Source organism: Oryx dammah, unplaced genomic scaffold (assembly GCF_014754425.2).
Source record: "Oryx dammah isolate SB20612 unplaced genomic scaffold, SCBI_Odam_1.1 HiC_scaffold_27, whole genome shotgun sequence".
Taxonomy (NCBI): domain Eukaryota; kingdom Metazoa; phylum Chordata; class Mammalia; order Artiodactyla; family Bovidae; genus Oryx; species Oryx dammah.
Window position 1 is genome coordinate 80,907,652 of NW_024070211.1, and position 25,204 is coordinate 80,932,855.

The 25,204-nt window shown below is 35.7% G+C and overlaps 1 long non-coding RNA gene across 1 annotated transcript in view; it reads right to left on the minus strand.

The window, feature by feature from the left end:
- Positions 1-494: 494 nt before the first annotated feature.
- Positions 495-25,204, minus strand: part of LOC120854501 — a 368,800-nt gene continuing 344,090 nt past the window's right edge. The window contains exon 2 of the long non-coding RNA XR_005719001.1: positions 495-981. This is a non-coding gene — a long non-coding RNA (uncharacterized LOC120854501). The remainder of the gene's footprint in view (positions 982-25,204) is intronic.

Sequence of the window (25,204 nt, forward strand, 5' to 3'; positions counted from 1 at the left end):
AATGAAGGATTTTCTTTTTTCATGTTGACTTCACAGAACTATGTAGTTGCTTTGAGAATGATACTGATAAGCTGATATGCCTGTTTGCCTAGGTCCTAAAGACTGATACTAGTAATGCCAGATTTATCGATGTGAAAATCTAGGAGACTCTCCATACTCCTCATGATAGAGGGTATTAAAAAGAAAGTGTAAAAGATTTAGCTGTGGGTCCTGTTATTACTTACAATTTTGATTTTATGGCATTTTTCACATAGCAAAACCCTTAATGGACTCTGAGTTACATGCAGTGGTACCATTAGAATTAAGACTCTTGTATTAAGAGTTCTGAATTTGATATTATAAAATCAAAGATATTCACTGCATGAATGGACAAATGTAGTTTTTCTTTCAAGTTCAAAAGAAAATATGTTCAATAATTTGTGTAGCGCTCTAGAAACACTAATAGAAATAATATGGGAGCTAAAGCTTGATTAGTTCATTATTCTTTGTATGTGTTCCTCTTCCTCAAAATGTGTGAGATAAATTAGTGGAGAGGATTTTATTCCCTTTTAGTGCTGTGTTTTAATGGATTTTTTTCTCTTCAAGTATAATTTTCCTAGGAGTAACACAATCACATTGAAAGAATTAACCTTGCATTTTCTTCCCTTCATGAGTTAATTCACACAACAAAACCACATTTAATGCTCTCATTCACATAGTCATTTTAAAGGAAATACAAACAAAAGTTTTTTTTTTAGTTTTCAGGCTACTTGGAAAATAAAAAAGAATAAGGTGAAATAGCAGTCATCCACGAAAACAACTGACATTTAGTTTCACATGTAAGGTAAATCTGAATGGCAAGAGAACCTTTCTACTCACAGGTATCTAAAGATTCGTCTGAATCATCAGGGCAGTCAGGGTCTCCATCACACAGCCAGCTCTGGGAGACACAAGTCACATGATCGTGGCAAAGAAATTCACCAGGATCACAGGACTGCTGATCTGAAAATGAAAGTGTTTCAAAATAAAATATGAATGATCTGAACATGAACACGAGAACAGTATAAAGATGAAATGTGAGAAAGCAATGCATAAAAGGTACATGAATGGGATCCACATTTTCTGTTCAGTAACAAAGCAAGATCAATTATTTTTCTTAATTTTACCCACTCAGCTCAAGCACTCAATTTCGAAAGACAACTTTTTTGTAGTCTCACACAACCTATCCTAGAAATAGTTAAGAATTCTGTTTGGTTTGGGGGCTACAATCTTTCTCATGATCAGTTAAGTCATATATATGTGTGTGTGTGTATATATATATTTTTTTTCCCAGCAAGCAGGTTAATAGAAGATGTTGATCCAAAGCAGAAGTTCTTAAGCAGAATCTTTTAGTTTCCTATTCTGGCCCAAGAAAAGGAAAAACCAGCCAAAAAGTGAAACCTTGTATATAAATACCATCTCTTAGTACCCAGTTCATAACCGTTCACCCTGATGCTGGAACTTCATGCCTCTGTATCTATTAGATACCTCATATCATCTTATTTTCTCTTCTTTTTTTCACTGAAACTTCCCAACTGAAAGCTTCTGCCTCTGGACAATGAGAGTGATAGAAAATTCCATAAAGCTTTGCTCTAATTCAGGTTTTTACATTTGTTTGTATTCAAAATTCCATTATTTTCCTTCCATTGTTTCAGAATATTTAGGATCTGTTGCCTTTCATCAAGTTCTAATAAATTCATCAGATGCTGCTTTTTGCAATAGTCTTATTAGTGTCCTATAAGTCTATTCAGCAAAATATTTCCTTTTTAAAAGAATTTTAAAATATGTCTGATATAAAAAGTTTCATACAGTTGATGACCTCTGAGTGTAAAGGAGTGTTAGGAGTGTTAGACATCTGATATCACTTATTCTTTATTGTATATATATATATATATATATATATACACATGAATGAATATATATATATATGAGTCAAGAGGAAAGAAATTCATCAGTAAATATGTCTTTTGATATATATCAAATACATATTCTAAGTGATATGAAAACATTGCCTCATAGCTTAATTGACCTTTTTCCACTAGCAATATACAAAACAATGGCACATTTTCCAGTTAATGGTTTGATAAAATATAGTATGTCTTTCCCTTCTCTCCCTCAGCCTCTTCTTCCAGCCTCAAAGCAACTTAAAACAAGAATACTTTACAGTTCATAGGAAGACTTCTCTGGTGGCTCAGATAGTAAAGCGTCTGCCTACAATGCAGAAGACTTGGGTTCGATCCCTGGGTCAGGAAGATCCTCTGGAAAAGGAAATCACAACCCACTTCAGTACTCTTACCCGGAAAATCCCATGGACAAAGGAACGTGGTAGGCTACAGTCCATGGGGTCACAGAGTCAGACACAACTGAGTGACTTCACTTACAGTTCACACATATCCACAAAACATACATCCATAATTAACTTTTCCTACTCTACACTATAATATTTTGTCAAAGTTCATACATTTTTACCTTATTACATTTTTAATAAATTCACTATCAATTCCACACTCATTACCACTGCTATCATAACTGTTGTGTTTTCTAACATCATGCTTCTGTATATTCTAAATTTAGCCTTAGAATTTGTGCTATAGAATAAAAGATATAGAAGTCTCAGTCCTTGTCTTGAAAAATTCACCAGCCTACTTGTACCAACAGAACCAAAAGAAAAAAAGGAAAAAGTACACCGTATACAAAAGGTGCCAAATAAATGATGTAGAAAATAACTGCTAAAAGGAGAGCTCACAAGTAGAGACAAATGGAGACAAAGAAAATCTGGGGGATGTACTAAAGTATTACTTTAAAGGTAGGTAGGATATGGCTAAACAGAGAATAAACATGGGACATTCCAGACAAAAGGTAGGATAAAAAAAATGCTAATGCACTAATTACCAAATTGCATTTGAGACAAATATTTTATATTGTAATTGAAATGACATTCATGTTATAAGATCTAGGTTTTTCTCCACCAAACACTATGTGTGATGTTTATAAGTCTATTCCAATGCTAGAGGAAGGGGACTTAAAATTTGCTTTTAGGCAGTCATGTATATGTAGTTAATGCAGGGGAAGAGACAGAGACTATATGATTTAGTATCAAATTGGGAGAGATCTTAGAGTGAAGGAAGACATTAATAACTACCCTTGGGCAACAAGTATAAACCAAATCTCAACCAGAAAAATCAGAATGACTATTGATTATAACTATAGCTATTCTGCATTCGGTGATTTTTGAGATGCTAGGTTGTCTCATCCTTCATTCCTCCCAAACTATAATTGCTATAAGGAAAGGGAGAAAAAATGGTGCCTTGCTAAATGCCATTATATAGTGCCAGACTAAGTAAATAATCAATAAGAATTTGAAGTATAAAGAAATGAAAAAGGCCATACAGAACAATTTATGGGTGCTGAAAAATAATGTCTCAAAAACATAGGTCATATTTAGTAATGAACGACTTTAAGTACTGTAGGAAGCATTCTGTAGATAATTTGAAGTTATGGAAAAGTACTTAAGAAAGGGTATTCTTAAAGTGATCTGTTAAGAGATTATTGCAATTGTCTAGAAAAAAATTCAAGATGACGGGTAAAGCAGTAGGGACTAAAATGGAAACTCTGTTCAAAATGATGTAAGAATTAGGAGTTGCTGACTAAATGGTTGAAAGTTTCAAATATGCTTCCAAGTAAATAGCCTCAGAAATTGATTAGATGGTGTCTCAAAACAAAGACAGGATATAGAGGTGGGAAACAAAGAAAATATATTGTGTATGTGAATATAGATTTGCATATGAGCCTGGTCATGGGGACAGTGGAATAATAATAGTAAGGAGTAATCAGTATTTTTATAGTGCTCTGCAGCTCAAAAAGCAGTTCCATCCCTGGCATTTTTATTTCTTCATTCATTTATTTATTCAACAAATATCACTGGGCTTCTACTGTGTTCTAGGAATTGAGGATACGATAGTAAGTAAAACAAAGCATAATTCCTTGCCAACATGGAGTTTATGTTACAGTAGAGGATAGAAACAAAAATAAGTAAGTTAATGGTAAAATGTATTAGAAGATAAACCCTATGGGAAAAAAGTAATACAGGAATGGTGATTAGTGTTAGAGACTGGGAAGATTGGTATAGAATCTTGATATAGAAGATTGATATAGAATCAGGTAGTCAGAATATGTCACAGAGAATGTAAAGGCTTATAGAAGATTAGAGTGACATTCACTTGAATAAAAGACCATGTGTTAAGAACCTGTGGCAATATTTCATTGTATATATGTAGCACATCGTCTTTATCCATTCCTCCATCAATGGACATTTAGGTTGCTTCTATGTCCCAGTACTGCTGTGAACATAGGAATGCATGTATTTTCTTGAATTATCATTTTGTCTGAATATATGCCCAGGAGTGGACTGCTGGATCATACTGCTACTGCTAAGTCACTTCAGTCGTGTCCAACTCTGTGTGACCCCATAGCCCACCAGGCTCCCCCATCCCTGGGATTCTCCAGGCAAGAACACTGGAGTGGGTTGCCATTTCCTTCTCCAATGCATAAAAGTGAAAAGTGAAAATGAATCCGCATTACTATATATAAAGTAGATAACTAATAAAGACTTAGTGTATAGCACAAAGAACTCTACTCAGTATTTTATAATGACCTATATGGGAAAATAATATAAAAGAGTGTATCTAAGTTTCTGCATAGCTGATTCGCTATGCTGTATACCTGAAACTAACACAACACTGTAAATCAACTATACTTCAAGAAAAATCAATTCGATAAAAGAACTTGTGGCAAGAGAGAACCCAGCAAATTTAAGGAACAATAAGAAACTCTGAGTGGCTGGAGAAAAATCAAAAAGCAGAAGAATTGAGGTCAGGGAATCAATAAATATGGGCTTGAGGGGTGGCAGATGAAGGCTTTGCATTTTACAAAAAAAAATAAGATGGGAAACCACTGGAATATTCTGAGTAGAGAGACACAGTCTAAGTGACTTTCTTTCTAAAGGATCACTCTGGCTACTGTGTTGAAATAGAATACAGTGAAGTGAAGGTAGAAGCAGAGAGGTCAACTAGGATATTATTGCAATAATGTGGGTAGTTGGGGTAGAAAGGGGATAGTTGTGTGGATAAATGTCTTGGTGAAATGGAGTTTCAAGATGATTTGATGAGGAAACTGAAGTTGAATGTCTTTTCACCATCTTGTTAAATGTCAGGATCTTAAATACAGATCTCTGACCCCAAATGTATAAATTTTCAACTTTTTTTTTTTTTTTGTATTATACTGACTATGAGGTGCTTGGGAGACATTCAAGAATAAATATGCAATAGGCAGCGACAACTTGAAGTCTGAAATTCAAGAGAAAGTTCAAAACTGAAGATACAGAAAAGAACTGGAGCTGTACGAAAACACTGAAAAGCGTAAGAATAGATTTAGATGAAATTAAAGACAGGTGGGGGAAGAGAGAAAGACAGAGACAGGAAGAGAAAGTCAACAAAGTAAGAGTAGGTCAGGGACTTCCCAGGTGGTCCAGTGGCTAAGACTTCAAGTTCCCAGTGTAGGGCGGTGAGGTTCGATCATTGACCGGGAACTAGGCCCCACGTGTAGCAACTAAGAGTCCGCTGTGCTGTGCTGCATCATTCAATCCTGCCCAACTCTGTGACGCCATGGACTGCAGCCCACATACCACAGCTAAGATCCTGGGCCGGGAAGTAAATAAATAAATGAATATTAAAAAAACAAGCAGGTCAGGCAAGGAGATAGAAAGTTTAGCCAGAGATACAAGAGAAGGACAAGGGGGAAAGGGATGCATTAAAATCATGGAAAATTTTAAGAATGGATAACAAAGGAGTTCACCAATGACCAAGCACAAGTAGGATAAATTATAATAAGATGGAGCATACTTGAAGGTCAAGGGATACATGTCACTGAAGGGAGAGAGACTGGAGGTTCCAAAATGATAGGAAAATGTAGCAGCTCCTAAGAACTCAGAGGACTTTGATGCAAACCTAACCAACAGTGGGAGCATCTGCCCTGAGAAAGAAAAGATAGAAAAATGAGATAGATAAAGCATTAGCTGGTAGAGAAGAAGGTTAAAGTATTCCTACCTGGTTGTGTTTTCCTCAAAAAACTGAAAAGCAAGATTCACTTTTGGAGTTTGAAGAAGGTAGAATTGGAAAGAGTGGTAAAGATTCAGAATGCATAGAAAAATGAAAAGGGTGTCAACTAGAAATCTGTGAAAGGATGTCTTTCTAACAGCAATGAGAATCCAATTAAGTTGGAAAGTATATATTTGACAGCTGATTTGTTTTGTATGAGTGTCCAAATGTTCACCTGCATTGAGCCATAGATACAAATAAATCCTTGGGAAAACGCCATAAGAAAGACCCTAGGGGAAATACGTGAACCACTCATCCTCAACACATATGCAGGTGTATTGATAGAAAAGAAAGAAGAAAGTGAAGTCTTCAGTCGTGTCTGACTCTTTGCAACCCCATGGACTGTAGATTTTCCAGGCAAGAATACTGGAGTGGGTTGCCATTTCCTTCTCCCTGACCCAGGAATCTAACCTGGGTCTCTGCATTGCAGGCAGACTCTACTGTCTGAGCCAGCAGAGAAGCCCCAGATGTACTGACACATAGACACATATACAAAATCACCATGATGCAAACCTTTTTTTAAAGTAAGATATACTTATGGGAGTTTACCTAATGAGCGTACGTTATCAGCTTGCTTAGCAAGCTCCAACCTTTAAAGGGAGTTTGCATTGTTGCAATTTTGAGGACAGTTTTATATTATCCCTCTAGGAAACAGCAGTTAAGAATAACTTGTTACAACCCACTTATTTATTTTTCTACTACATATTGCATTTCAAGGTCAGTTTTTAAAGCATTGATTATTGGATTCAAATAAATGAATTTCTACCATTTTAAGGTGATTAAAATACATACACTGGATTGATTTCTTTGAATCAGAAGCTAAATATGTTATGTCTATGTGCATATTCCATTTATCCTTTTTAATGCTTCATGCTACACTTCTGAGATAGCCAAACTAATCTTATTTTACATGTCTTCCTATTGTATGAAATGTAATATTATACACTGTAATTAAAACAAGGAGCTTATGAGAATGTGCAGGCAGTTTTGCTTGCATTCATAAGGAAGAAGATCAAAGCTAGTACTGTGATTCTTCATAATAATAGACTCTTGCAATCAAGAGACATGAAAAGATTAGGACAACCATAGCCTATGGAGTTTACTGAGGTTGGATTCATCCTGGCATGAGGAAATCTTGGTGTAATAATCTTGTTATACTTATATTAATACATCTAATCACTTATCTTAATAAACATGTATACTAATATTTTTGGAGTTTGGATGTAGATGGTCTTAGCTAAAAGATTTTATATACATGAGTTGGCCTATATTAGCTAATTTCTATTTTCTCATTTTAACATAATGAGAAATTGCTACTCAGAAACCATACAGGTCAAATACTAAAAGTGATATCTGTCAATAGGGGTCAATTGTGTAGTCTCTACTAATTCTTTGAGTATTTTATTATAATTAAGTTATAATACTGTCATGAAATTTCCCTTAAAAGTTGATTTGCTACTTCAATACTAATCAGAATGTTAGCTTACCAACAAATTGTCTACTGAGTGCATGACAGGGCATCATATGGGAACATTTGAAGGACATATACATGATGAGCTATGGTAGCTAATTATAACTTAAATGTAAAGGAGGGATAATACCCACTCAACAGCCAAAGTACTGAGAAGTCTGATACTAAACCTAGTTAAGTTAAGGAAGAAATAGATACAGCCTCTTGAACAAGTTAAATATGAGGAAAATGCTCTGAGTTAGTTTTTCAAACTTAGTTAACATGAAAAATATTTACTTATTATATCTATATGTGTGTATGTGCTCTATTGTGTCAAACTCTTTGCAACCCCATGGACTGTAGCCTACCATACTCCTCTGTCCATGGGATTTCCCAGGCAAGAATATTGGAGTACTAAATCTTATATCTGTATCTCATTGCTAACTTAAACATAATTATTAAAAGAAAATATGGTTATATATTTTTCATTTAATAGGTAATGAATTCATTATCAGAAACGAATTCTTATAGAGACCTACATAATACATTCCATGTTCAACATCAAATTTTGATAAAGCTCATGTAAAATTAGCTATCAAGAATCAGGAAACACCATGATTCTTTTTCTTTTATATTTATCTACTCCAGAAAAATATGCAAATGTAAATGAAGAATATCATCAGAATTCCACTTATTTTTCATACGATATTTAAAGGACTCTTCTTCTCCAGCGTTTTTTCCTACCATCCTTTCACCATTCAGCATATACTTTAAGTTCTCCATACTGTTCTATTCACTTTCCTTAGACACATCATTGTATGTATTTTTGTATTTATTTTATGTGCTTATTTATTTGATTGGAATGGCTTTTCTATGTAACAAAACTAGTACTGCTGACAAGGATACATCTAGTCAAAGCTATGGTTTTTCTAGTTGTCATGTATGGATTTGAGAGTTGGACCATAAAGAAGGCTGAGCACTGAAGAATTGATGCTTTTGAACTGTTACGCTGGAGAAAACTGAGAGTCCCTTGGACAGCAAAGAGATCAAACTAGTCAATCTTAAAGGAAATCAACCCTGAATATTTATGGAAGAACTGATACTGAGGCTGAAGCTCCAATACTTTGGCCATTTGATGTGAATAGCTGACTTATTGGAAAAGACCCTGATGCAGGGAAAAATTAAGGGTAGGAGGAAAAGGGGGTGAGATTGTTGGATGGCATCACTGACTCAATGTACATGAGTCTGAGCAAACTCCAAGAGATAGTGAAAGGACCAGGAAGCCAGGCACGCTGCAGTCTACGGGGTTGCAAAGAGTAGGACAGAACTGAGTGACTGAACAACAACAATAATTGCTCTAGAGCCCAAAGACATTTTACCTCCTTTAATTGAAACTTTCACAACAAACTTTTTCTTCCTTCATCACTGACTCCATAGTGCTCCACTCAAACCTCCCAAAAGATCTTATTGTATTTCACATTAGTACAGTAGTTACTGGGTGCTGAGCTTCTGGAAGGCAGAGGACTCTGTCTTAGACTTCACATTTGATATAACAAGGAGTTTTCAATGGAAAACGTCAAATTTTCTATAAAAAATAATACATTACTTTTGGAAAGGGGGGGGGGAGAAAAACCAAAGCAATTCTGGTGTTTTTTGTTTTATTATCAGAATGATAAATAGCTTTATTTAGTTAATCACCAAAATAAAGCTAAGATTTCCCATGCTTAAAATAAAATACTCTGAATAGCAAAGATTATACTATATAAAACTAAAGCATCCATGAAAACTAAAACTCAAATTTGAGAGAGATTCAATGTTATCCTCCAGAGTCTCTTAAAGACTATACTGAAAATTACACTTTTACAATAGCTGGCTATACAATTGTAACTTAGCCAAATGCATTAACAATAGTTTTTTTAAATGATAATTCCTTTAGGAATATAATTATTATAAGTGTAAGATAAAGGGAAACAGCATTTTAAGTCCTTGCTTGAAAAGAATACAAACATAATTTGGATTATGCACACTTACAGAGGAAGGGAAGGTAGATCCAAAAGGGTCAAAACTGGTAGTTTCATTTTGGCAAGGAAATATATCTCCTTCACAGAATTTGTGTTCGATTGAAAAATAAACCTTATTATATGTGGAAACTTCTGAAAGAGATGAGAATACCAGACAACATGATCTGCCTCTTGAGAAACTTATATGCAGGTCAGGAAGCAACAGTTAGAACCGGACATGGAAAAACAGACTGGTTCCAAATAGGAAAAGGAGTACGTCAAGGCTGTATATTGTCACCCTGCTTATTTAACTTATATGCAGAGTACATCATGAGAAACGCTCGGCTGGAAGAAGCACAAGCTGGAATCAAGATTGCCGGGAGAAATATCAATAACCTCGGATATGCAGATGACACCACCCTTCTGGCAGAAAGTGAAGAGGAACTAAAAAGCTTCTTGATGAAAGTGAAAGAGGAGAGTGAAAAAGTTGGCTTAAAGCTCAACATTCAGAAAACGAAGATCATGGCCTCTGGTCCCATCACTTCATGGGAAATAGATGAGGAAACAGTGGAAACAGTGTCAGACTTTATTTTTTAGGGGTCCAAAATCACTGCAGATGGTGATTGCAGCCATGAAATTTAAAGACGCTTACTCCTTGGAAGAAAAGTTATGACCAACCTAGATAGCATATTCAAAAGCAGAGACATTACTTTGCTGACTAAGGTCCTTCTAGTCAAGGCCATGGTTTTTCCAGTGGTCATGTATGGATGTGAGAGTTGGACTGTGAAGAAAGCTGAACACCGATGAATTGATGGTTTTGAACTGTGGTGTTGGAGAAGACTCCTGAGAGTCCCTTGGACTGCAAGGAGATCCAACCAGTCCATTCTAAAGATCAGCCCTGGTATTTCTTTGGAAGGAATGATGCTAAAGCTAAAACTCCAGTACTTTGGCCACCTCATGCAAAGAGTTGACTCATTGGAAAAGACTCTGATGCTGGGAGGGATTGGGGGGCAGGAGGAGAAGGGGACGACCGAGGATGAAATGGCTCGATGGCATCACCGATGCCATCAATGGACATGAGTTTGGGTGAACTCTGGGAGATGGTGATGGACACGGAGGCCTAGAGTGCTGCGATTCATGGGATCACAAAGAGTTGGACACGATTGAGTGACTGAACTGAACTGAACTGAACTGATACACAATAAAATTATAATTCATTGTCTCATTTATCGATGTTAAGTCCATCCTTAAAAATCTGCCCAGGCCTGTATCAATAGTAATGAAGAGTATCCATATTTCAACAATGATAACATGGTTTTTAACTAATAACTTTCATTGTTTGTTGAGTCATTAATTTCTTTTGCTAAATACATATTTTCACACACACATCATATATGTAAGAACATCATGTTCTTATACAAATGTATCATTTTTAATTCAGCTCAACCTGGAGCTCTGTTATCCCTGAAGATAAAACTTATTAAGAGAGACTAATCAAATTCTTGAATAACAGCCCAGTGGTAGGCTGAATAAAGATACCCCAAACATGTTCACATCTTAATTTCTAGAACCTCTTAATGTGTTACCTTACTTTGTAAGGTGACAAAGCAAGGTGACAAGTGACAGACGTGATTAAGGATCCTGAGGTGGGGAGACTATCCTGAATTATCTAGGTGAACTCAGTGCAACAACAAGAGTACTTACAAGAGGCGAATCAGGAGAGAGGATGAGACCACAGAAGCTGACGCTGGAGTGACCTGTGAGTGTGTACATGCTAAGGCACCGCAGTCGTGTCCGACTCTTTGCTACCCTATGGACTGTAGGCCCCCAGGCTCCTCTGTTCATAGGATTCCCCAGGCAATAAATAATACTGGAATGGGTTGCGATGCCCTGAGGAAGTAGTTATGAGCCAAGGAAGGTGGGCAGCGCTACAAGCTGGAAAAAGCAAAGAAGTGTATTCTCACCTAAATCTTCCAAAATAACTCAGTCCCGTGGACACTACTGAGAGCTTTGACTTCAAGAACTGTAAGATAATAAACTTGTGTTGCTGTAAAGCCAGTCAGTTTGTGGCAATCTGTTACAACAGCAATAGGAAACTAATATCAGACTCCAGTTCACCTCACGGTCCAGATATTACTTATGTAAACCTGTTTAAATTAGTATGAAACAAACAAACCACCAGCTATTTTACCATTATTTTAAAGGCTGTTTGTTTCTCCTAAAGTGCTTTCTGTTAGTTTCAACACTATTTAAATAAAACACATTTTTTTCTTAATGTCGAATGACAGTCAAAATAAATCTGCACAGGACTAAGACTAGTAATAATTACTAGAAGTACTGACAAGATTTTATAAAAATCACTATAAATGCTCACATAAATGATATCCCTGATTGGGAAATATATGAACTGGGGAGCGTGGTGTGCATGGTGTATATACAGGTTTTTGTTCTCATTAGATGAGAAAGTACAAAAATGTAATATCTTTCTATTATGAGAAAATTGTACTTAATTGTATATTTGTATGCTATCTATTGGCTACTAAATTAGTAATCATTCTATGCCTTATTAAGCACCAAGTGCTTTTGGTGCTGCAAATGGCAATTCATACTTACAAGGACATCTTATATAAAACCAAGACAAAATTGAAAATTTTAAGAAGTACATCATCCCCAGGTAGAAGCTTTGCTCATTTATCATTTCAATCATAATGAACAATAAGAAATATCTCTGTAAACATTTCAAATTAAATTTGACATTTAATTTTCAAAGAGAAAGGTTCTGTGTTTTTTTTTTTTGATCATTTAACATTGGTTGCCTCCTCATTTTTTTCAGGCAGTGATATGGAAAATTGTAAAGCACTTCAGTATAGACTCATTTGGAACTGCTTCTTTACCAACAAAAAGCAAAAATTACCCAGAGTAAAAACCTTGTTCTTTATTTAGCAAGAGGCATAAGACATATTTTTCAGTTGAAAAAAACTGGTATATTCAACACAGTTGAGTCAAGTTTTTATTATCATTAGACTAACACTTTGCAGTTCAGAGTTCTTTTCTGAAATTTCAATAGAAATGCTCTATTTCCTTTTTACCTTTCCTTTCTCAAAAGCTCACTGAAATGAATCTGCAGAGTTATTTCATATACTATATTTTTAAGGAAGGAAACAGTTTTGACAGTTCTCCTTCATAAATGCAAAAGAAAAAAAAAAAACCTAAATTATTGACATTTCCCTGCAAGTTCTATTCTCTGAATCCTGTATGATTCTCATCCAATCTCCCAGGGGGTACCAAAATTCACATATTTTTTTCTCATCTCTAGGCTTAGTGAGATATGAAGCAGATGGTTAGGCTTTGGCTCCTTCGGGGATGATGTAATATCTCCTATTTGTTATGCCTTTTTTTTTTTTTAACTATTAAGCGCTCTTCAAAGACTACAATTTTATTTCTCTCAAATCCATATTTTGACTTTTACATGTATTTTTCAATAAAAATTTATTCTTCTCTATTTTAAAAGACTTTAACCTTATTGATTTAATTAATGTCCATTGACCAAAAGAGACCCTGAGAACATAACGATGGAGACAACAGTAGTTCTACCCACACATTACTGACAGGGTAGACGAAAATAGATATTTACAATAATGTGTGGTAGGTGCTAATACAGTTGTAACTAGAATGTTGAAACAACAATTCTTGATATGGGCAACTGGGGTCAGGGGCTAAGATGAGGAGTGGGCATGCAGAAGATATTTTTAGTTGCCTACCTGATAGTTATCTTTCCTATGTGTGAAGATGCCACTTCCTACTATCAAGACAGGGAAGGCCACATGTTTGCATTCCCAGTCATTCTTGTAGCTAGAATATGGACATGGGCCCCATGTTGGCTAATGAAACTAAGGCATCAAGTATGCTTATATTGCTACAAATAGACTTGAAGGAAGAGCTCTCCTGCATTGCTTTAGGTTGTGAGAATTTGAAATCTCGAATAGCCACAGCCATTTTGAAATAATGAGGATATTTAAGACTGAAGGCCAACATTCTGAGAATGGCAAAGTGGAAAGACACACACTACTTGCATTTCCAGTCATATCACTGGCTTACCCTGAAATGTGAAGTGAAGTGAAAGTTGCTCAGTAGTGTCCAACTCTTGTGACCCCGTGGACTGTAGCCCTCCATGCTCTTCTATCCATGGGATTTCCCAAGCAAGAATACTGGAATGGGTTGCTGTTTTCTTCTCCAGGTCTACCCTGAGGTGCCCCTGTACCCAAGCCTGCTAATCTGTAGACATTTTGTTATGTTACACAATTAATATCATTAATTACTTAGCCACGGAATACTGGACTTCCCTGGTATCTCAGGCAGTAAAGAATCTGCCTGCAATACAGGAGACTGGGGTTCTATCCTTGGGTCAGGAAGATCCCCTGGAGAAGGGAATGACAACCCACTTCAGTATTCTTGCCAGGAGAATTCCATGGACAGAGGAACCTGGTGGGTTACAGTCCATAGCGTTGTGAAAGAGTTGGATATGACTGAGCAACTAACACACACACATCCTGGGTAATTTCACTACAATTCAGAAAGAACTGATACAAATATGAGGGAAATTTTCCATAAAAGGTAATTTTTAATCATTTTAATAAATGAATATGAAATTGCCAAACTGCCAAGAAGGAGAATGTCATTCCAAATAAAAGAACGATCAAATAGGGAAATACTGAATATCAACATAATACCAAGTGACTAACAGAGCTGGAGTTTAGTTTATGTGTCAAAAATAGTCTCAAAAATAGACTGAATATTTACAGTTTGGTTTAAATATAGTCAATATTTTAATATGCTTTTCACAACCATTTAGTAAGACTCCCTACTGTGTTAAGTTGCTAGATTTTGAAAACAATTCTTTTATGGAAGATAATAAAACAATACTATAAGTGATAATAGTTACTGAGTTACTGAATGTTCACTATGTGCCACATGCTAAATTAAACACTTTGTGTATTTCTCTTAATACTCATGGAAAATCTACTGTTTGCATCTTGCATATCAGACATGAGGCTATTTGGAAAGCTAAATGACTAATATCATCCAACCAGAAAGTGGGCACAGTCAAGACCAAAAACACTCATCTATTGACACAAAGCCTACTCTCATAACCACTAGAGGAATTGTTTTCTGTTTTTCAATTTAGGGATGGCTGGCATTTTGAGAACAATAATTTTTTATATGGAGTATATTTATCACTATTGACCTCTAGGCATTAAATGCTAGCAGTGCCTTTAGTCATCTTAACAACTCACCAAGACATCCCACATATAAATGTACATTTGATACAGATGTTGGACTAAAGAAACCTACTTGCAAATCATATAAGCAGTTATTTTATTCATATTAAGTTACTGAGACTTTGCTCCAACCTTATACTTCCAAAACAGGTCTCACTGTTTTCTTCTCAAATCTTTCCCACCTGTTGGATGTTAACTAAAATTCTGTGTGTTTGAGACTCAGATCTATGCAGGTAGCAACTGTCCCTGGAAGAAGTGAAGCTTTCCTCATCATTTATTTACAACATTGTGAATTAAAGATAAAAGGAAGATATTTGTGGAAATGGGAACAATCATGAAAGCATTCTGCTGATGAAAATGTTGAATATTAACACAAAGAAGATTGGAAGCACCATGGGCAAACATTCTTTATGACACTGTGAAGAACTTCCTACCCTAGAATTCTCTGGAATCAAAGGCAAGGAGTAAATAAATTTTCCAGCTCCTTCCATTTTACCTTCACAATCAAACAAACATTTAAAAAGTATGTAAGTCCTCCAAGTAGAAAAACAAAAAGGATGGTGAGATAGTGGTTTTCATAAAATAGTTATCATTTTGTAGATATAAAATCTAAACCCCAAACTATCAAGTGAGAAGAGTGTCTTTATTAGTTAATATGATAGAGGACAGATGTCTTAGCTAGGTGGGCTTGTGCTATTTGGATAATTGTGAACTATGAATAAAAGTTCAATGGGTGTCATAAACATCACTATAAGTAACACAGATAGTTAAGTACTTCTCTACATGTCATGAGAATTTAAATTAATCCTCGTGAAAGTAATTATTACTATATCAAAGAAAAGGTCTAGTGGAACATTTTATGTTAATAAAAATTAGAAAAGGTAGCCATGGGAGCCTAAGTGAATATAAATTAAGCTGCATAATGTTTTCAGGAAGAAATATAAATGCACACATTTTTCTAACATACCAGTGCTGTGCTTTCTTTCTACAATTAAGAAATCTGCAAAATTAAATAACAAAATACATATTAAGTCATGTTAGATTATCTATTAGAGTGTTCTTATTTCAGATAGTTTAAATTTTGGTGAAATTTTAACTGCACTTTAATTAAAATGTAAGAAAATGGAGGATAATAAAAATCAGATCTGAAATTTATCACCTGTAGGAAATAACCACTATTGCATTTTAAACATTTTTGTAGACTTTTGCATATAGAAAAAAAATACATATAAATTGTTGGGATTATTTTAAGTACTTAATATATTTATCTGTGCCTTGCCCTTTTTCATTCAAAATATTCTGTGATAAAGCTTCATATTGGTAATTCTAATTCCATTTAATGAATATAATAAGGACATGGCAGACTATATATAAATTTTCCATAGTTTTTTAAGTTTTAAAAATTGGGAACTACTTTGATGTTCAAAAGTAGTTGGTAAAATTAAAAGTTACAATAAACCATTCTGTAGGTAATCTTCGGTTACCTGTTTCACTTTAAAAATGCAATTTAATGATTAAAAGTGAGATTTTGCAAAATGATTTATTTTTAGAGCTTTTGATGTACTTAAGTTGCCCTCCAATATAATGTCAAAATGTAAACCCCAAACTTTTTTTTATCCCACTTCCTAAGCTACACTTGTTAGTATTTTTCAGCTGTTGATGCAAGAGCTTGTACCATTTTAAATACTTGTGTTCCTATGACCCTCATTTTCTTCATATTTTCTGACTAATTTCAGGAACATATTAGTTAAGGAGACCCAGGGATGACAGGAAACTTGGGAAAACTTTGAGGCCTGAACATCCTGGTCCCCACCACCCAAATAATCCATGTGTTAGAAAATTAGGTTCAGTGTGACTTCATTCTGGTGGTGTATTCTTAAAATGCATTTTAAGTATCCTCTGTGAAGGCTACTCCAGAGCAGTCTTGAGGGAGAATTAACTACAACCAGTCATGTCTGACTCTTTACAACCCCATGGACTGACAGTCCATGGAATTCTCCATGACAGAATACTGGAGTGGGTAGCCTATCCCTTTTCCAGTGGATCTTCCCAACCCAGGAATCAAACGAGGTTTCCTCCATTGCAGGTGGATTCCTTACCAACTGAGCTATGAGAGAAGCCCCTAACTACATGTGCAATAATTTAAGTTCCTTTGTTTAACAATCACTATGTTGAATAATCTCCCTCTCTTGTCTTTTTGATAACTACAGGGCTGGAATTCAAGAGAGTTGATGGAAGACCACCACCTTCAACAGAGGATGGAACTTATATAGCCAATATTCAGGTATTTTGGGGCATCAATACTGATAGAGAACTAAAGGAGTGTTTCTTTCATTTAACACCTCAAAATTTATACTGCACCAAAATTAATGTATTTAAATTATAATCTAATTCAAGGAAGGGAAGTACAGCAAATTCTGACATATTCTAAAGCTAAAATTTACTTTAATATTCATCATAGTTTCTTTAAAAATACACATATTCACTCATTGCTTAAAAAATATTTCTATATATCTAATTTATGTATAATTGTGATATATTATAAAAGTATGCATAAGCATATTTTTTGTACAAAAGTAACATGAAAGTTATGTCATCTGATCAGGAGAAAGGCATTCTACTTTCTTCTTCAGTTACAGACAACTCAGGGTGCCAAAAAAATTAAACATTTCAACTTTTTAATTTGTAGGATTTGGATTTTCAGTCTTCTAATATGCATACTTATATTTTTTCCCCTCAGAGCTTGGTAAGATATGAAAACATTCCTAAAAATCTTAGGATCATAACAAAGATTCATGTTTTATTTCCATTAAGACATGTCAAATCTAGATATCACTTGTGAACTGAAGTATCTTTACTTTTTGAGGAGTAAATAAATATATTTTAAAAGCCTACTGGCTTGTGGTCAAAGATCAATCTGAATCAATAACAGAAATCTGTGTTCTATTAAAAAAAGAAAAGATAATGAGCCTTCTAAATGTATTCATAAAACAAAATCCAAATATGTGATGCCCATAGGCACATCTTTTGGGAAATTATTAGCAGATGATTGGGGAAGTAAAAGTGTAAGCAAACATGAGAGAAAAATAAAATTTTAGTGATTGTGTTTTTTGATTGATATTACCTATGAATAAGTCCTGATTTCTAAAAAGTTACAGTGACTATCTTTCACTATGATTAAATAACCTCTTTGAAGTACTCTAAATGTTTAAGCTACCTTAAAATGTACTTAGAAAAAATATTAGTCATAATAAAAAGTTAACATTTAGACAATAAACACCCAAGAAAAAAAATACATGTAACTGCCATTTCCTGTTTCTGTTATATCTTTGAAATTTCCAAACTACTGTTGTATATTTAAAGAAGACTAATTAATTTCCATTCTTGCAATTTAAATCTTGGTATTTTAATAAAATATCTCATTATGTTTTAATTATATACCTTACTAATAATTATTCATTATATACATTTATGCTCCTGTTTCCCAAGGATATTTATCATTTCTTTCATCTGAAACTATAAACGTAGTTATGTAAATATTATTATGTATCTTCAGTTCAGTTCAGTTCAGTCGCTCAGTCGTGTCCGACTCTTTGCGACCCCATGAATCGCAGCACACCAGGCCTCCCTGTCCATCACCAACTCCCGGAGGTCACTCAGACTCGCATCCATTGAGTCCGTGATGCCATCCAGCCATCTCATCCTCTGTCGTCCCCTTCTCCTCCTGCCCCCAATCCCTCCCAGCATCAAAGTCTTTTCAAATGAGTCAACTCTTCGCATGACGTGGCCAAAGTACTGGAGTTTCAGCTTTAGCATGATTCCCTCCAAAGAAGTACCACTTCACACCAGTCAGAATGGCTGCGATCCAAAAGTCTGCAAGCAATAAATGCTGGATAGGGTGTGGAGAAAAGCAAACCCTCTTACACTGTTGGTGGGAATGCAAACTAGTACAGCCACTATGGAGAACAGTGTGGAGATTCCTTAAAAAATTGCAAATAGAACTGCCTTATGACCCAGCAATCCCACTGCTGGGCATACACACCAAGGAAACCAGAATTGTACCCCCAGTGTTCATCGCAGCACTGTTTATAATAGCCAGGACATGGAAACAACCTAGATGTCCATCAGCAGATGAATGGATAAGAAAGCTGTGGTACATATACACAATGGAGTACTACTCAGCCATGAAAAAAATATATTTGAATCAGTTCTAATGAGGTGGATGAAACTGGAGCCAATTATACAGAGTGAAGTAAGCCAGAAAGAAAAACACCAATACAGTATACTAACACATATATATGGAATTTAGAAAGATGATAATGATGACCTTGTATGTGAGACAGCAAAAAGAGACACAGATGTATAGAGTGGACTTTTGGACTCTGAGGGAGAGGGAGAGGGTGGGATGATTTGGGAGAATGGCATTGAAACATGTATACTATCATGTAAGAAACGAATCACCAGTCTATGTTCGATGCAGGATACAGGATGCTTGGGGCTGGTGCACGGGGATGATCCAGAGAGATGATATGGGGTGGGAGGTGGGAGGGGAGTTCATGTTTGGGAATTCATGTACACCCGTGGTGGATTCATGTCAATGTATGGCAAAACCAATACAGTATTGTAAAGTAAAATAAAGTAAAAAATTAAAATTAAAAAAAAAAGCTTCAAAAAAAAAAAAAAGAAAAGAAAAGAAATCCCAGGGTTGTTCTCCTTCAGAATGGACTGTTTGGATCTCCTTGCAGTCCAAGGCACTCTCAAGAGTCTTCTCCAAAACCACAGTTCAGAAGCATCAATTCTTTGGTGCTCAGCCTTCTACACAGTCCAACTCCCACATCCATACATGACCACAGGAAAAACCATAGCCTTGACTAGACGAACCTTAATCGGCAAAGTAATGTCTTTGCTTTTGAATATGCTATCTAGGTGGGTCATAACTTTTCTTCCAAGGAGTAAGTGTCTTTTAATTTCATGGCTGCAGTCACCATCTGCAGTGATTTTGGAGCCCAGAAAAATAAAGTCTGACACTGTTTCCACTGTTTCCCCATCTATTTCCCATGAAGTGATGGGACTGGATGCCATGATCTTCGTTTTCTGAATGTTGAGCTTTAAGCCAACTTTTTTACTCTCCTCTTTCACTTTCATCAAGAGGCTTTTTAGTTCCTCTTCACTTTCTGCCAGAAGGGTGGTGTCATCTGCATATCTCAGGTTATTGATATTTCTCCAGGCAATCTTGATTCCCGCTTGTGTTTCTTCCAGTCCAGCATTTCTCATGATGTACTCTGCATATAAGTTAAATAAGCAGGGTGACAATATACTTTGACGTACTCCTTTTCCTATTTGGAACCAGTCTGTTTTTCCATGTCCCGTTCTAACTGTTGCTTCCTGACCTGCATACAGATTTCTCAAGAGTTAGATCAGGTGGTCTGGTATTCTCATCTCTCTCAGAATTTTCCACAGTTTATTGTGATCCACACAGTCAAAGGCTTTGGCATAGTCAATAAAGCAGAAATAGATGTTTTTCTGGAACTCTCTTGCTTTTTCCATGATCCTGCGGATGTTGGCAATTTGATCTCTGGTTCCTCTGCCTTTTCTCAAACCAGCTTGAACATCAGGAATTTCACGGTTCACATACTGCTGAAGCCTGGCTTGGAGAATTTTGAGCATTACTTTACGAGCGTGTGAGATGTTAGACTTTATTAAATAAATGTTTAATTAATTATGAACAAAAATTTATTTTAAAAAACTTTACTGAGGAAAAACATTCATATCTCAATATTTAAATGGTAGCAGTGTTGTAATTCAATTTAAAAATCTGAAAGTTTTAAACATTTAAATTAAAGCAATTTTAATTTCTTCATTATCAGCTAGATTATTTAGTACATACTAGAGAGCTCAACCTAACTGTAAAATTTTACCCAACATAAAAAAATACCAAGGTGTAGAGAACAAATTAAGGTGTAGAGAACAAATGTTAGGCAAATGGAGGAACCTCTAAAGATTGGAGGAAAGATTGAGCAATTAGTACTTCCAAGGCATCAAGTCTCAGTGCCTGCATGCTAAGTCATTTCAGTTGTGTCCAACTATCTGTGACTCTAGGACTGTAGCCTCCAGACTTCTCTGTCCATGGTATTCTCTAGGCAAGAATACTGGAGTGAGTTACCATGCCCTCCTCCAGGGGTCTTCCCAACCAAGGGATTGAACCTGCATCTCTTAAGTCTCCTGCTTTGGCAGGAGGGTTCTTTACCACTAGGACCACCTGAGAGGTACATAAAAGTCTCAGTATGCCTGCCAAAATCATGACATCCTTTGAAGATGTTTCAAACTTCTACCTCTTTCTAAGTGGGCTCTTTATCAAATGATGGTATCTATTTTTACATACTCATTTTTTTCTACTCATATCTGATTGCACCAGTGTTAGGGACCTGATGCCAGACAGCCAATGAAGTTGTCTAATATAAAAATTCTGCCCAATAAGGATGACAGTAAGCAACTTGAACAATATAACATTCTTTCCTGTGGTTAATAAGGATAGATTTGGGATTAAGGGTAAAAGCATAACTCAGTTATTTGTTAATTGTATTACTTTGGTCTACTCATTAAACTTTGTTCCATTTTAGTTCCCTAAAATGGGAATTTGGAAAATATTAACTAGTGTATAAAATCTATGTGAAAAGGCTAAAAGGAATAATGTATATGAAGCACCTAATATTACCACCTGGCAAAAGTAGATAGCAACAATGTTATCTATTATTATTATTAACACTGATATAGTAGTAGATACAGAATGATGCTTCTGCCCTCCAATTACTTTCTGTTCTCCACACTGAAAACTGTTTAGACATTCGTGTATTCCCATCAAACCTAATTTTATGATTTTTCCTGTATACTTATAAGGCTTAACTTAAAAACTGTGATCGTGATTACTCTTATTTCCATATGTACTTGAGTTAACTTGAGTAAACAAAACTCTTTCTTGTTCTAAAAAGTGTATGAGACATAATAGGAAAAAGCATTTTAAGGATGAGATTTACCAAAAAAAAAAAGCACTCCTCCTCTTATTTTGTTTCTAGCAGCAGTTTTTGTTCCTTTGCTTCTCATTTGAACATGGAAGTTGATTTATGGATATTTAAAGTTTTTTTTTGATTTCTCATGTGGTGCCAGTGGTAAAAAAAAAACCCACCTGCCAAAGCAGGAGACATAAGAAATGGGGGTTTGATTCTTGGTTCAGGAAGATCCCCTGGAGGAGGGCAGAGCAACACACTCCAGAATTCTTGTCTGGAGAATTCCATGGATAGAGGAGACTGGCAGGCTACAGTCCATAGGATTGCAAAGAGTCAGACACAATTGAAGTGAATTAGCATACACACAGTTTTTCTTAACATGCAGATATTTGAAGTAGATGAATTATAGTGAATTATTGTGTTGAATGTTTTAGTATTATAATGGATGAATTACAAGTTAGAGATTTGTGGCCTATGAAACAATAAGAAATGCAAATTAGTTCCCAAAAGTTCTGAACACCTGGTATTTTCTCTGTTGTTTTATGTCATATGTTCTCTACCTTCCACAAAGAGATTTGGGTTATATCCATGTTCAGTTCTGGATAATTCTCTCTTTTACTTAGTTGATTGTATTTTCAACAAACTCTTAAACGTGTTGATAAAATTATTTTTGATGCATATGTAATATCCTTTATTATATCTAAAGTAAATACTCAAGACTTCTACTCAATTTGAGAAATTAATCGCCAGTCTAGGTTCGATGCAGGATACAGGATGCTTGGGGCTGGTGCACTGGAATGACCCAGAGGATTGGTATGAGGAGGGAGGTGGGAGAGGGTTTCAGGATTGGGAACATGTGTACACCCGTGGCAGATTCACGTTGAAGTATGGCAAAACCAATACAATATTGTAAAGTTAAAAAAATGAATAAAATAAATAGAAAATAAATAAATAAATAAAAAGAACAAGGGAAAGAGAATGTATAACTTGAAGAGGATTGGGGTTAGGGACAAATATTCAGAAATCTGTTTGAATGGCCTATCATAAACAGAATGAAAGTGATGCTACTTTTCACAATGGAAGGAAAATACTGAGCAGTCACACAAAAGAAATAGTAAAAGTCAAAATTCTAAGCCAAAAGTCTGCATTTCACTTCATTAATGTCACGTCTGTTTAACATTATTTGGTGTTTTTGCTTAGTCATTCAGTCATATCTGACTCCTTTGCAACCCCACAGAGTTTTTTGCGACCCTGCCAGACACCTTTTCCATAGGATTGCCCAGAAACGATTACTGGAGTGGGTTGCCATTTCCTTCTCCAAAGGACCTTCCTGACCCAGGGATCAAACCCACTCTCCTGCACTGGCTGAGAGGTCTTTATCACTTAGCCACCAGGGAAGTCCATTTAACAGTATATTGTATGCTTAACTGATAAACCATAAGTGCTGTTTCTCTGTTGAAAATTTTGCAGTCTTGGAAATTTCCCCATACCTAACCTGAGTATTTATAGAAGAAAACAGAATAAAAATACAGATTTTAATAACAGGAGTCACTTGTAGCAGACAAATCACTCGTAGCTGACACTTAAAGTTTTGGTAGCCTCCATTCTTTTCCTTCCCTCATTTCTACAATTTCTAACCTTACCACCTCCCACTTTTATTATTTATTGTCATGAAAAAATATTTATTACTTCAGAGATTTAAAAGTAAATGAATTGACTAAATATATCTATACCCCAGAACAGACAAAACAATTCTTCTCTCAGCATATCACCCAACTCAGACCACATGCTAAGATTCTTATAAATGTACACAGTACATAAAGCATTTTATCTTCTCCTTACCCCCCCAAAAAAAAAAAAATTGTCTATTTCAGCTACTTGCAGTGACAAATAACACAGCTAGCTGTGTTTCTCTTACCTTACTCCTACCAGTGTCTGAAATAGCTCCTTTGGCGGGACAATCTATAATTTGAGTGTAGATAACACCTGCACAAATGATTAGTTTAAATGAAGATAAAACATGTGAACTTGGTGGGTTTTTACACTGATAAAAATTTTAAATCAAGTTGGATATATATAATTCTTCAAAAGTTTGCTGTAACTGAGAAGAAAAAAGGAAAGCTGGCCAACTTAGGGCTTTGGACACTGGACTCCAGCCTCAGCTTGATGCTTTCTTCATGGCTTTGGTCATGATTTTCCTCTTCCAGTAAGCCAAATATTAGCTAATAGCATCTTTAAAATCATCCTAGTGATCTTATATTTGAATACTGTGTTATGCAAACATAATACACTGGATAAATAAATATTAAATCTTTGACTTTTCTCTTGAAATTCCTATTGGAAACTTAGCAGATTTGCTTCATTTAAATACACTAACTTCATTACTTAATATACTTATATTGCTTTTTAGAAATTGACTTCTACCTTTTTTATTTCACAACTTGCTCTAAGTTATTCTTACTAATTTCTAAAGATTCATTTGTACATTCAAAGACTGAAAAATAGACACTATCTTTTATATTCAGAATAATCTGATGAAATAAATTATACCTCACTGAAGTTGATTTAGTAATAACATGATAAAGGTTCCTAACTAAATTTTAGTATATTTATTGTAAACTATTTTGAGACATTAGTTTTTGGAATAACAAGATGGTATATCCTGCAGTGATTTTCTCAAGGCATATAATACACATCTAATTTGTATGTGTGTGTGTGTGTGTGTGTGTATACACACATGGAATTCTCCAGGCCAGAATACTGGGGTTGGGTAGCCTTTTCCTTCTCCAGGGAATCTTCCCAACCCAGGGATCGAACCCAGGTCTCCTGCATTGCAGGGAGATTCTTTACCAGCTGAGCTACCAGGGAAGCCCAAGAATATTGGAGTGGGTTGCATGGAAAATCCCATGGACGGAGGAGCCTGGTGGGCTGCAGTCCATGGAGTCGCTAAGAGTCAGACACGACTGAGCGACTTCACTTTCACTTTTCACTCTCATACATTGGAGAAGGAAATGGCAACCCACTCCAGTGTTCTTGCCTGGAGAATCCCAGAGACAGAGGAGTCTGGTAGGAAGCTGTCTACTGGGTCGCACAGAGTCGGACACGACTGAAGCGACTTAGCAGCATCCGCCTTTCCCTTCTCAAACGGATCTTCCTGACCCAGGAATCGAACCGGGGTCTCCTGCATTGTAGGCGGATTCTTTACTGTATGAGCAATGAGGGAGACCTGGGTTTGATCCCTGGATCGGGAAGATCCCCTGGAGGAGGGTATGGAAACCCACTCCAGAATTCTTGCTTG